Genomic DNA, 10,645 nt, shown 5'->3' with positions numbered 1-10,645 from the left:
TGCATCCCCCTGCCTGTTCAGGCTGTGCTTAGTGTGCCCACTTTCCCCAGAGCCCAGCATGTTTGGGACTGCGGAGTTCTAAGCAAGCAAGCAAGCACCACCAGTTCCAGAGGCCTGGCGGCCTGGGGGAACTGGGTGTCAGAGTCCCAGGAGCTGCAGGCATAGAAGTGGATTTCCAACAGACCCTGAGGAAGCTTTCGATTAACACTTGAAACAAAGAAATATAGGAAAATGACAAAACGAAAGACCAAATTACAATCTCAAACCTCCAGCCCATCCCAAGAAACCTTAGGAGCCATGTATATAGAAAAAAATGTAGGACATACACCTCAAATATCGGGCATAATAGCTACTGAAATAAACAAGCAACTCTGGGAAGCTTTAAAAGAATTCAAACCAGAAATAATCTCCCAGGTAAAAGAAGAAATGATAAAAGAAATGAAAGAGATGCTGAACATATCTAAAGAAAACAGTTAAAAAATTGGAGGAACTAAACCAAAAGATAGAATCCATAGATGAGCAATATAAGAAACAAACAGAATACATAAAGCAGATGCACAGAGATATACAAGAAATCAAAAATTCCACTGAAAGCTGTAAAAATCGCCTCAACGAAAGTAGAATTTGGGACCTTGAAGACAAGATTGCAGCTAGTGAACAGGAAAGGGAAGATCTTTTAAAAATAACAAAGAATCAGGAAATAACAATTCAACAACTGCAAGATGATTCAAAGAAAAACAACATAAGATTGATAGGGATTAATGAAAAAGAAGGGGGTGACATAAAGGACGTCAAGAGGATATTTAGAGAAGCAATAGCTGAAAATTTCCCAAGCATGAGATCAGAGAACCTACATCAGGTTCAGTGAAGCCTATAGAACTCCAAATAGTCATAACCCAAATAAAACTACATCCAGACATATAATAATCACCATCCCAGAAATTCAACACAAGAATAGGTTATTAAAAGCTGTCAGAGAGAAAAGACAGATCACTTACAAAGGAAAAGCTATCAGAATCACAGCAGACTTCTCAGCACAAACAATAAAGTCAAGAGGAGCATGGGGTGAAGTATTCCAGATCCTAAAGGAAAATGATTTCCAACCTAGACTAATGTACTCTGAAAAACTATCCTTCAAAATCAATGGTGAAATAAGATACTCCCATGACAAAGAACAGCTGAAGAACTTCATGATCACCAGGCCAGTCCTGCAAAAAGTATTGAAAGACAGTTTAGATACACATAGCAAAAAACCACTAAGCATGGCAGATAATTAAACAGAATGGAAAGATAAACAGGGAACAACAGAAAGATAACATGTCAACAATAAACCAACATATAACAGTTATAACCATTAATGTAAATGGTCTCAATGCACCAATTAAAAGAAACGGACTGACAGAATGGATCAAGAAACAAAATCCAACCATATGCTGTTTACAGGAGACCCATCTAACTCAGAAGAATACTCACAGACTGAAAGTCAAAGGATGGAAAACAATGCTTCACGCAACAGGACCCCAAAAATAAAAAAAGCAGGAGTAGTCATTCTGTTTGTAGACAATGTGAACTTTAAACCAATAAAGATCAGAAGAGACAAAGAAGGTCACTACATACTCATTAGGGGAAAACTTCAAGAGGAAGAGATAACTATCTTAAATATATATGCACCAAATTCCAGAGCACCCAGTTATATAAAACAACTATTAACAGAAATGAATAATCAAATTATCAGTAACAGAATTGTAACAGGAGAACTTAACACACCATTGACCCCAAGAGACAGATCAACCAGACAGAAAATCAGCAAAGAAATAACAGAACTGAATCACACCTGTGAACAAATGGACTTGATAGACATATACAGAGTATTCCATCCAACAACATGAGAATACACATTCTTCTCAGCAGTACATGTGTCATTCTCTAAAACAGACCATATATTAGCTCACAGAACATATTTAAATAAATGCAAAATGGTTGAAATTATCCCTTGCATGTTATCAGATCATAGCACTTTGAAATTAGAAATTAATGATAAAAGATATGCAAAAATCCCACAAACACATGGAAACTGAATAACACACTCTTGAGTAATCAGTGGGTCACAGAGGAAATTAAAGAAGAAATTGAAAAATACCACAAGAAAATCAAAATACAGATACAACTTACCAGAATCTGTGGGATGCAATGAAAGCCACCCTCAGAGGAAAATTTATTGCAGTGAGTTCCCGCATCAGGAAAACAGAAAGAATACAAATAAATAACCTGATGCTACACCACAAACAGCTAGAAAAAGAAGAGAAAGTCAAGCCCAAAGCCAAAAGAAGGGAGGAAATTATAAAAATCAGAGCATAAATCAATGCAATAGAGACTAAGAAAACAATCCAAAGAATCAGCGAATCAAAGAGTTGAATCTTTGAAAGAATAAATAAAATTGATAAGCTCCTAGCCAACCTTATTTAAAAAAGGAAGAAAAAGCTCAAATTCATGCAATAAGAAATGAAAAAGGTGAAATCACTACAGACTCTATAGAAATACAGAAGATCATAAACATCTGTTTCAAAAACCTCTACTCTCAGAGGTTTGATAACGCAGAGGAAATAGACAGATTCCTAGAAACATATGAAGTACCAAAGGTAGGTCAAGATGATGTAAAACTGCTGAATAACCCAATTTCTATTAATGAATGTGAAAATGTAATTAAATCCTTACCTACAAAGAAGAGCCCAGGCCCAGAAGGATTCAATGCAGAATTCTACAGGAAATACAAAGAAGACCTAATGCCGACACTCCTCAAACTCTTCAATGAAACTGAAAGGGAAACAATGCTTCCTAAGTCATTCCTGGAAGCAAATATTACTCTAGTACCAAAAGCTGAGAAAGACCCAAATAAAAAAGAGAACTATAGACCAATCTCCCTAATGAACACATATGCAAAATCCTCAATAAAATATTGGCAAACAGGATGCAGCAAATCATCAAGAAGATTATACACCATGACCAAGTGGAATTTATCTGAGGCATGCAGGGAGGGTTCAACATACGCAAATCAATAAATGTAATCCACCATATCAATAAAGCCAAAAGTAAGAGTCACATGATCATTTCTATAGATGCAGAAAAAGCGTTCGATAAGGTCCAACATTCATTCATGATAAGAACTTTAGAGAAAATTGGAATAGATATAGAGAAAATTGGAATCAATATAATAAAGGCCATCTATGACAAACCAACAGCCAGTATCATACTAAATGGCCAAAAATTGAAGACCTTTACTTTAAAATCAGGCACAAGACAAGGATGTCCATTATCACCACTCCTGTTTAATATAGTACTGGAAATACTAGCCATAGCAATTAGACAAGAGAGAGATAAAAGGGGTAAAGATAAGAAAAGAAGAAGTTAAATTATCATTGTTTGCAGATGACATGATACTCTACATAGAAGACCCCCTAAACTCCATTGAAAGACTGTTAGATATAATACATAAATTCAGTAATGTAGCTGGATACATAATCAATACTCAAAAATCAGTAGCATTCCAATACACTAACAACAAATCACAGAGAGAGAAATAAGAGAAGCCATACCCTTCACACTAGCAACCAAAAAAAATGAAATATTTAGGAATTACTCTTACAAAAGAAGTGAAAGACCTATACAGGGAAAAGTATAATACACTGAAAAAAGAAATTGAAGGTGGTCTCAGAAAATGGAAAGATATCCCTTGCTTATGGACAGGAAGAATAAATATTGTGAAAATGGCCATTCTCCCAAAACTCTTATGCAGATTCAATGCAATCCCAATAAAAATACCATCAACATACCTCATAGATCTAGAGAAATCAGTCCTAAAATTCATCTGGAGTGAGAAGAGACCTAGAATAGCAAAGACAGTTCTAAGCAGAAAATGCAAGGCAGGAGGCATCATAGGCCCTGACGTGAAGTTATACTACAAAGCAATTGTAGTAAAATCAACAGGTACTGGAATCAAAACAGAGCCGAAGATCAAAGGAATAGATTAGAAGATACAATCACAACTACAAACACACTCAACCACCTTATCTTTGATAAAGGAGCCAAGCAGGTTCACTGGAAGAATGACAGCCTCTTTAATAAATGGTGTTGCAAAAACTGGCTCTCCATTTGCCGAAAACTAAAACTAGACATGTCTATCACCATGTACTAAATTAAAATCTAAATGGATCAAGGATCTGAATATTAACACAGAAACACTAAATCTATTAGAAGATAAATTGAGTAGAAACCTTGAAGACATAAGGGTAGGTAGAGAATTCATGAACAGAACTCAAACTGCACGGGAAATACTTCCCAGAATCAATATTTGGGACCACCTCTTATTAAAAAGTTTCTGCATGTAAAAAGAAATCTCCAGCATAGTGAAAAGAAAACCCACAAACTGGGAAAAAATCTTAGTGAACTCTCCCTTAGACAACGGACTTCTGTCTAAACATACAGAGATTTAAAAAATCAGAGCCCCAAAATTCAAAGATCCAATCCAAAAATGGGCATCTGAGATGAATACACACTTCTCAGCTGAAGAAATACAAATGACAAATAAATACATGAAAAAATGTTCATCATCATTAGTCATTAGACAAATGCAAATTAAAACCACATTGAGATTTCATCTCAGTCCTGAAAGAATGGCCAGGATCAAGAAAACTAACAACAACAAATGCTGGAGAGGCTGTGAGGAAAAAGTAACTCTCCTGTACTGTTTGTGGGAGTGTAGATTGGTGCAACCATTGTGGAGGTTAGTCTGAAGATTTCTCAAAAAGCTGGAATTGGAGGTCCCATTTGTTCCAAGCTCTTCCACTTCTAGGCATATTCCCGGAAGAACTGAAAACATCATACCACAGTGATATATGTGCACCTATGTTTATAGCAGCACAATTTGTAATCACTAGATCTTGGAAACAACCCAAGTGTCCATCAACTGAGGAATAGATAAAAAACTTGTGGTATTTTTATACAATGACGTACTACTCAGCTATAAAGAAGGATCACATTGCGGGCTGGGGATTTAGCTCAGCGGCATAAGTGCCTGCCTTGCAAGCAGGCAGTCGTGAGTTCGATCCCTGGTACCAATAAAAAGGAAAAAGACAAAAAAAAAAAAGAAGGATCACATTGAGATATTTATAAATAAATGGACACAGCTTGAGACCATACTCATAAGTGAAATAAATCAAACTCACATGTATGAATATCAAATGGTTTGCCTATTGTAAGAAATGATTCAACTTTAAAAAATATGTGGTAATCATGATTCCACATTATGTGACTTTGAAGCCTTATAAAGTTTTCACTCATTAATTGGAATGGCTTTATTCTGGGCTATTTAATATTATTGCCTGTGATGACATGAACAGCTATTCTGCAGAAAAAAGACATCATAATAGCTAGTGCTGATTTAATATCATCTTGTTTTGAAATCTCACCAAACTGTTGCTTTTCTGTCTTTACTGGTTTTATCATGTTAAATGTTATTGGATTTTATTATATGTGATAGTATAAACAAAAATTTTTATAGGCAAAGAGATAATATAGAAACCATTGTTCATTTTCCATTAGCTGGTTCTAAATACCCTGTAATACTTTCATCCACTTGAATGGTTTCACACTGTCTTGATATGTTTAATGCTACAGTATGCGAAGTTATATTCAAATATTTCAAGGAAAGAGACACTTTGGTAACTACTATTAAGTCGGGTTATCTTGTGGTGAAGCGCTAGGTTGCTGAAATTGTCGTGCTTTGACCTGTATTGTTATGTTGTTATATCCTCTTTTATCTCAATCTCCTCCTTAGTCATAAGAAAATTTTTTTATTATTTTTTTAATTAAGGGAAAAATTTTTAAAAATCTGGATATATTATAGTAACTTTTTTGATTTCCTACTAACTTGATTTGAAGCCCTGTATTACTCCCACTATCTTATTTTGACTGATTAGTCTCTGTTCCATTCTGTTTGATAGTATCAAGTTTGAGGGTATAGGCAACTACTTTGAAGGCAGTAAGATTCACTATGATGCCCATTCTGGCTTGACTATTATCTTCTTTTGAAGTCCTGTAATGTTTCTAATGTTTAGGTTTTATTTGTCTTGTTCTCTACTGTTTCATTCAACTTTATAATACCTAATGAGATAGGCAATTCTTCTTAAGGAAGCAAGAGGCACTATGGTAACCATTGTTGATCACCTTGTATTGTTTTTACATCATGTGCTATGTCTGTCCTTTGTTTTGACTGACTGCTTTGTTTTGTCATATTTGGTTTTATTCTCTTCCCAAAAAAAGTAATGAGAACTATGGGAGTAATAAAACCCAAAATGTGTAAATTTTGTTGTAAAAAAGAAAGGGAAAAAAATGTGCTCTAAAGGATACAACTGCAAGTGTGTTTAGTTGTGTTAAGATAGATGACCATATTACTGAGTTTTTGTTGGATCACTGAACACAACTGTTTGCAGCCTCACTGTTTGAATGTTCACTTTGTGTGCTTTAATCCTGTAACTTGAACAACTGTTTCTAAGATGACAATATGTAATCTATTAACTAGTGATTTTTTTACTGGTTTTATTTGTAATTCTGTATTACTTGTACCCTTATACTGTTTGGGTTTTTTTCCTTTAAATAAAAAAAAAGAGGAGATGGAAGAGGATATCAGAAAATGGAAAATTATCCCTTGCTCTTGGGTAGGAAAACCAACATAGTGAAAATGGCCATACTCCCAAAATTGATGTACAGATTTAATGCAATCCCAATCAAAATTCCAACAGTATATCTCACAAAATTAGAGATATCATTCCTAAAATTCATTTGGAACTGGAAGACCTACAGTAGCAAAAGCAATTCTGGGCAACAAGGGCAAGGAAGGGGCACCTCAAACCCTGACCTAAAATTATACTATGGAGCTAATGTCATTTAAAAAAAGCATGGTACTGGAAAACAAAACAAAATAAAACAAGACCTGAAGATGCAAAAACAACTCCAAATGCATTCAGCCACCTTATCTTTGACAAAGATGCCAAACACCCTCACTGGAAGACAGATTGCCTATTTAATAAGTGTTGCTGGAAAAACTGGCTTTCTGTATGCCAAAGATGAAAACTAGACCCATATCTTCCACCATACACTAAACTAAAGTCAAAGTGGATCAAAGATCTAAATATCAAAACAGAAACACTAAATCTGCTGGAAAAGAATATGTAGAACTCTTGAAGGCATAGGTATAGGCAGACTTCATGAACAAAACCTCAATTGCACAGAAATGCTACAAACAATGAACAACTGGGATGTCATTAAAAAGCTTTTGCACAACAAAAGAAATCATTGAAGACTGAAAAGACAACCCATAGAGTAGGAAAAAAATTTAGCCAGTTGTTCCTCAGATAAAGGACTAATACTGAAGGTGAGCATGGTGATACATGCCTATAATCCCAGCACTAGAGAGGCTGAGGTAGGAGGATCACTGCAAATTCAAGACCAATCTAAGCTACACAGTGAGTTCAAGGCCTGGTTGAACTACATCATAGTAAAACCCTGTCTCAAATAGACAAAAAAAGAGACTAATATCTAGAACATGAAGAACTGAAAAAAAACTCCCCAAATTTAAAGACTCAATCTAAAAAGGGACATATAGGCCAGGTGTGGTGGTACATGTCTGTAATCCCAGCATTTGGGAAGCTGAGACAGGAAGATTACTGTGATTTCTAGACCAACATGGGCTACATGGTGAGTTCAAGGCCTGCATGAACTACATAGTGAGACCTTGTCTCAACAACAATAAAAAAAGGCATCTAAGATGAATATACAATTTTCAGATGAAGATAAATATGTAGATAAATATGTCAAAAATGTTCAATATCATTGGTCATTTCAGTGATATAAATTAAAACAACACTGAGATTTCATCTCACTCCAGAAATGGTTGTTATCAAGAAATCAACCAATAACAAATGCTGGCAAGGCTGTGGGAGAAAAGGATCCTTTCTCCACTGTTAAGATTAGTGTAGACTGAGGCAACCACTGTGGAAATCAGTGTGGAAGTAGCTCAAAAAACTAGGACTAGAGCTCCTGTTTGACCCAGCTATTCCCCTTCCTGGTATCTTCCCAAAAGAATCAAAAGCATCATACTACAGTGATACATGTGCACCATTTTCAGCAGCACAGTTTGCAATAGCTAAATTTTGGAAACAATGCAAATACTCAGCAACTGTTGAATGGATAAAGAAGATATGTCTTTTTTATACAATGGCATATCACTCTACCATAAAGATATGCTTGAGATATTTCTAGCTAAGCGGATGGACCTTGAAACCATACTTTTAAGTGAAGTAAATCAGACAAACATAGGTAAATATCACATTGTCTCTCTGGTATGAGAAATGGAAAGTGCAAATAAGAATCAAAATGAATAATAGATATTGTGAAATAGGAAGAAATTGCTCAAAAGGAAAAGGGAACTAGGGAGGGGGAAGAGGAAAGGAAGGAAGGGAAAAGAAAAATGAGAAAAGAACAATAAAATGGAAATAAAGCTCTGTAAATAAGGAGAAGAGGGATTGAAGGGAGAGAAGGGGAATGGAAAAAAAGGAATCAGGCTACATCATACATATATTTGTCCTTCCTCGGCCATGTGTGCTTTTTCAGCTCAGAAATGGTGGAATTTTGTGCTACAGAGAAAGTTTTGGTAGAATACAAGAGTGCAGTAGAGAAGAAACTGGCAGAGTAACACCAACACAGCAATTTAACTAAAATTAATTCATTTTCATGAAGATCTTGAGAATGACATTAGAGCTTTCTTTCCTGAATATACACAGTAAATCTTTGGGGATGATGAAACTGCTTTTGGTTACAAAAGTCTGAAGATTCTGTTACACTATATTTTTGGTAGCCTATCAACAGTGTTCCATGTTGAATATGCATCTAAAGTTGAGGAGAACCTTGTATGGAGGCAGATGATGTTGAGGGCAAAATCAGACAAATTATTCCACCTGGCTTTTGCACACAAGCACAAATGACTTTCTTTTTTTGCTGAAAAAGGAAGTTGATTTTAAGCCATTTAGAACCCTACTCCATACATACTCAGTTCTCAGTCCAACAGGAGAAAATTTTACTTTTCAGATATACAAAGCTAACATGGCATGTAGATGCTTTTGAGAAAATCATGAAAGGCTTCAGACCTTTTTAATGTGGTTTATTGAAACTACTAGCTTTATTGATGTGGGTGATGAAAGATGGCACTGCCTTCTAGTATTTGAGAAGTACAATAAGGATGGAGCTAAGCTCTTTGTGATCCTGGGCTACATGGCAGTCTATAATTACTATGTATACCCAGACAAAACCCAACCATATATAAATCAGATGCTGATACTTCTTGAAACAGCTCATAGATACTACATTACACCTCCTTCAGTTCTTGATATTACAGAGGAAGATCCATCCAAAAGTTATGTGAAATTAAGAGATTTTTGTGCTTGTGAAGCTTTGTCAAGATTTGCCTTGTTTTTCCTGGGAAAAATTAATGCAAGGATTTAAAGAAAATATGGCAATAGAAGAACAACAGAAGTTCAAAATAAATAAGCAACATGCTAGAGGGGTTTATGAAATTCTTCGACTGCTGGTGATTGACATGAGTCATGCTTAGCAACACAGAAACTATAGGCTGGATATTAAGAGAAGACTGGTCAGCCCTTATAAGAAAAAGCAGTAAGATTGTGCCAAGATGAGAAAATGTCTCAGGTCAAAAGAACTGACAAACCAAATGAACCAAACATAAATAAGCATGCAACATGAACAGCTGGAAGAACGCTTTCAGGATCTAGTGTAATATTTATTACCAGAGTGTTACTGAATGACTGGCTCAAGAGTAAGGTTATTCTGTTCTGTACAGGAAGCTCACAAATTTCTGTACATTGTGCTGTAAAAAACCTAGTTGATAACTTTAATGTTAACATCTTATAACATTTTACTTACATTAAAAGCTATTTGCGTTATCATTAGTTGAATATTTTCTTTTGAAGAGAATATATATTATAAAATATTGTCTAGAAATTATATGAGCAGATATTGCATTAAAATATATCTTCTAAAATAAAAAAATCATAGGTTCAAATACAAATTCCCTATGATGAATATGATATATATATATTAAAGTTAATAATAAAAATAACTAAAAACATGAAAAATGGATCTAGTAGCTCTTAGATGATATAAAGAAAGCTAATCAAAAATTAATTGGAACTAATGAAAAATCAGGAGGTAGCACAAATGGCATAAAAAACCTATTTATAGAAATATATCTGAAACTTTAAAATAAGATGAAAGAATCTAACTATCTAGCATACAGATAAGTGAGGTCTATAGAACCACAAATAGACACAATCAGGAAAGAACCACCCCATTACAATCTTAGTCAAATTCCTAGAAGTACAAGAACAGAATCTTAAACGTGGTTAGAGAAAAGCAATGAATCACATATTGAAGAAAACCCACTAGAATTTCAGCAGACTTCTCAACACAGACCTAAAGGCCAGGAGATCTTGGAGTAATGTGTTTCACAATTTCCAAGCCAGACTGATATATCCTGTAAAACTCTCTTTCACAATTGATGGAGAAATAAAGTATT

At 35.0% G+C, this 10,645-nt stretch overlaps 1 pseudogene; it reads left to right on the top strand.

The window, feature by feature from the left end:
* The first annotated feature begins 8,674 nt into the window (after positions 1-8,674).
* On the top strand, positions 8,675-9,847 carry LOC100734908 (histone acetyltransferase type B catalytic subunit-like; annotated as a pseudogene).
* Positions 9,848-10,645: the final 798 nt, after the last annotated feature.

Source organism: Cavia porcellus, unplaced genomic scaffold (assembly GCF_034190915.1).
Source record: "Cavia porcellus strain 051 isolate PalLab524CR breed Dunkin Hartley unplaced genomic scaffold, mCavPor4.1 scaffold_3, whole genome shotgun sequence".
Taxonomy (NCBI): domain Eukaryota; kingdom Metazoa; phylum Chordata; class Mammalia; order Rodentia; family Caviidae; genus Cavia; species Cavia porcellus.
This window is presented reverse-complemented; position numbering and strand designations above follow the sequence as displayed.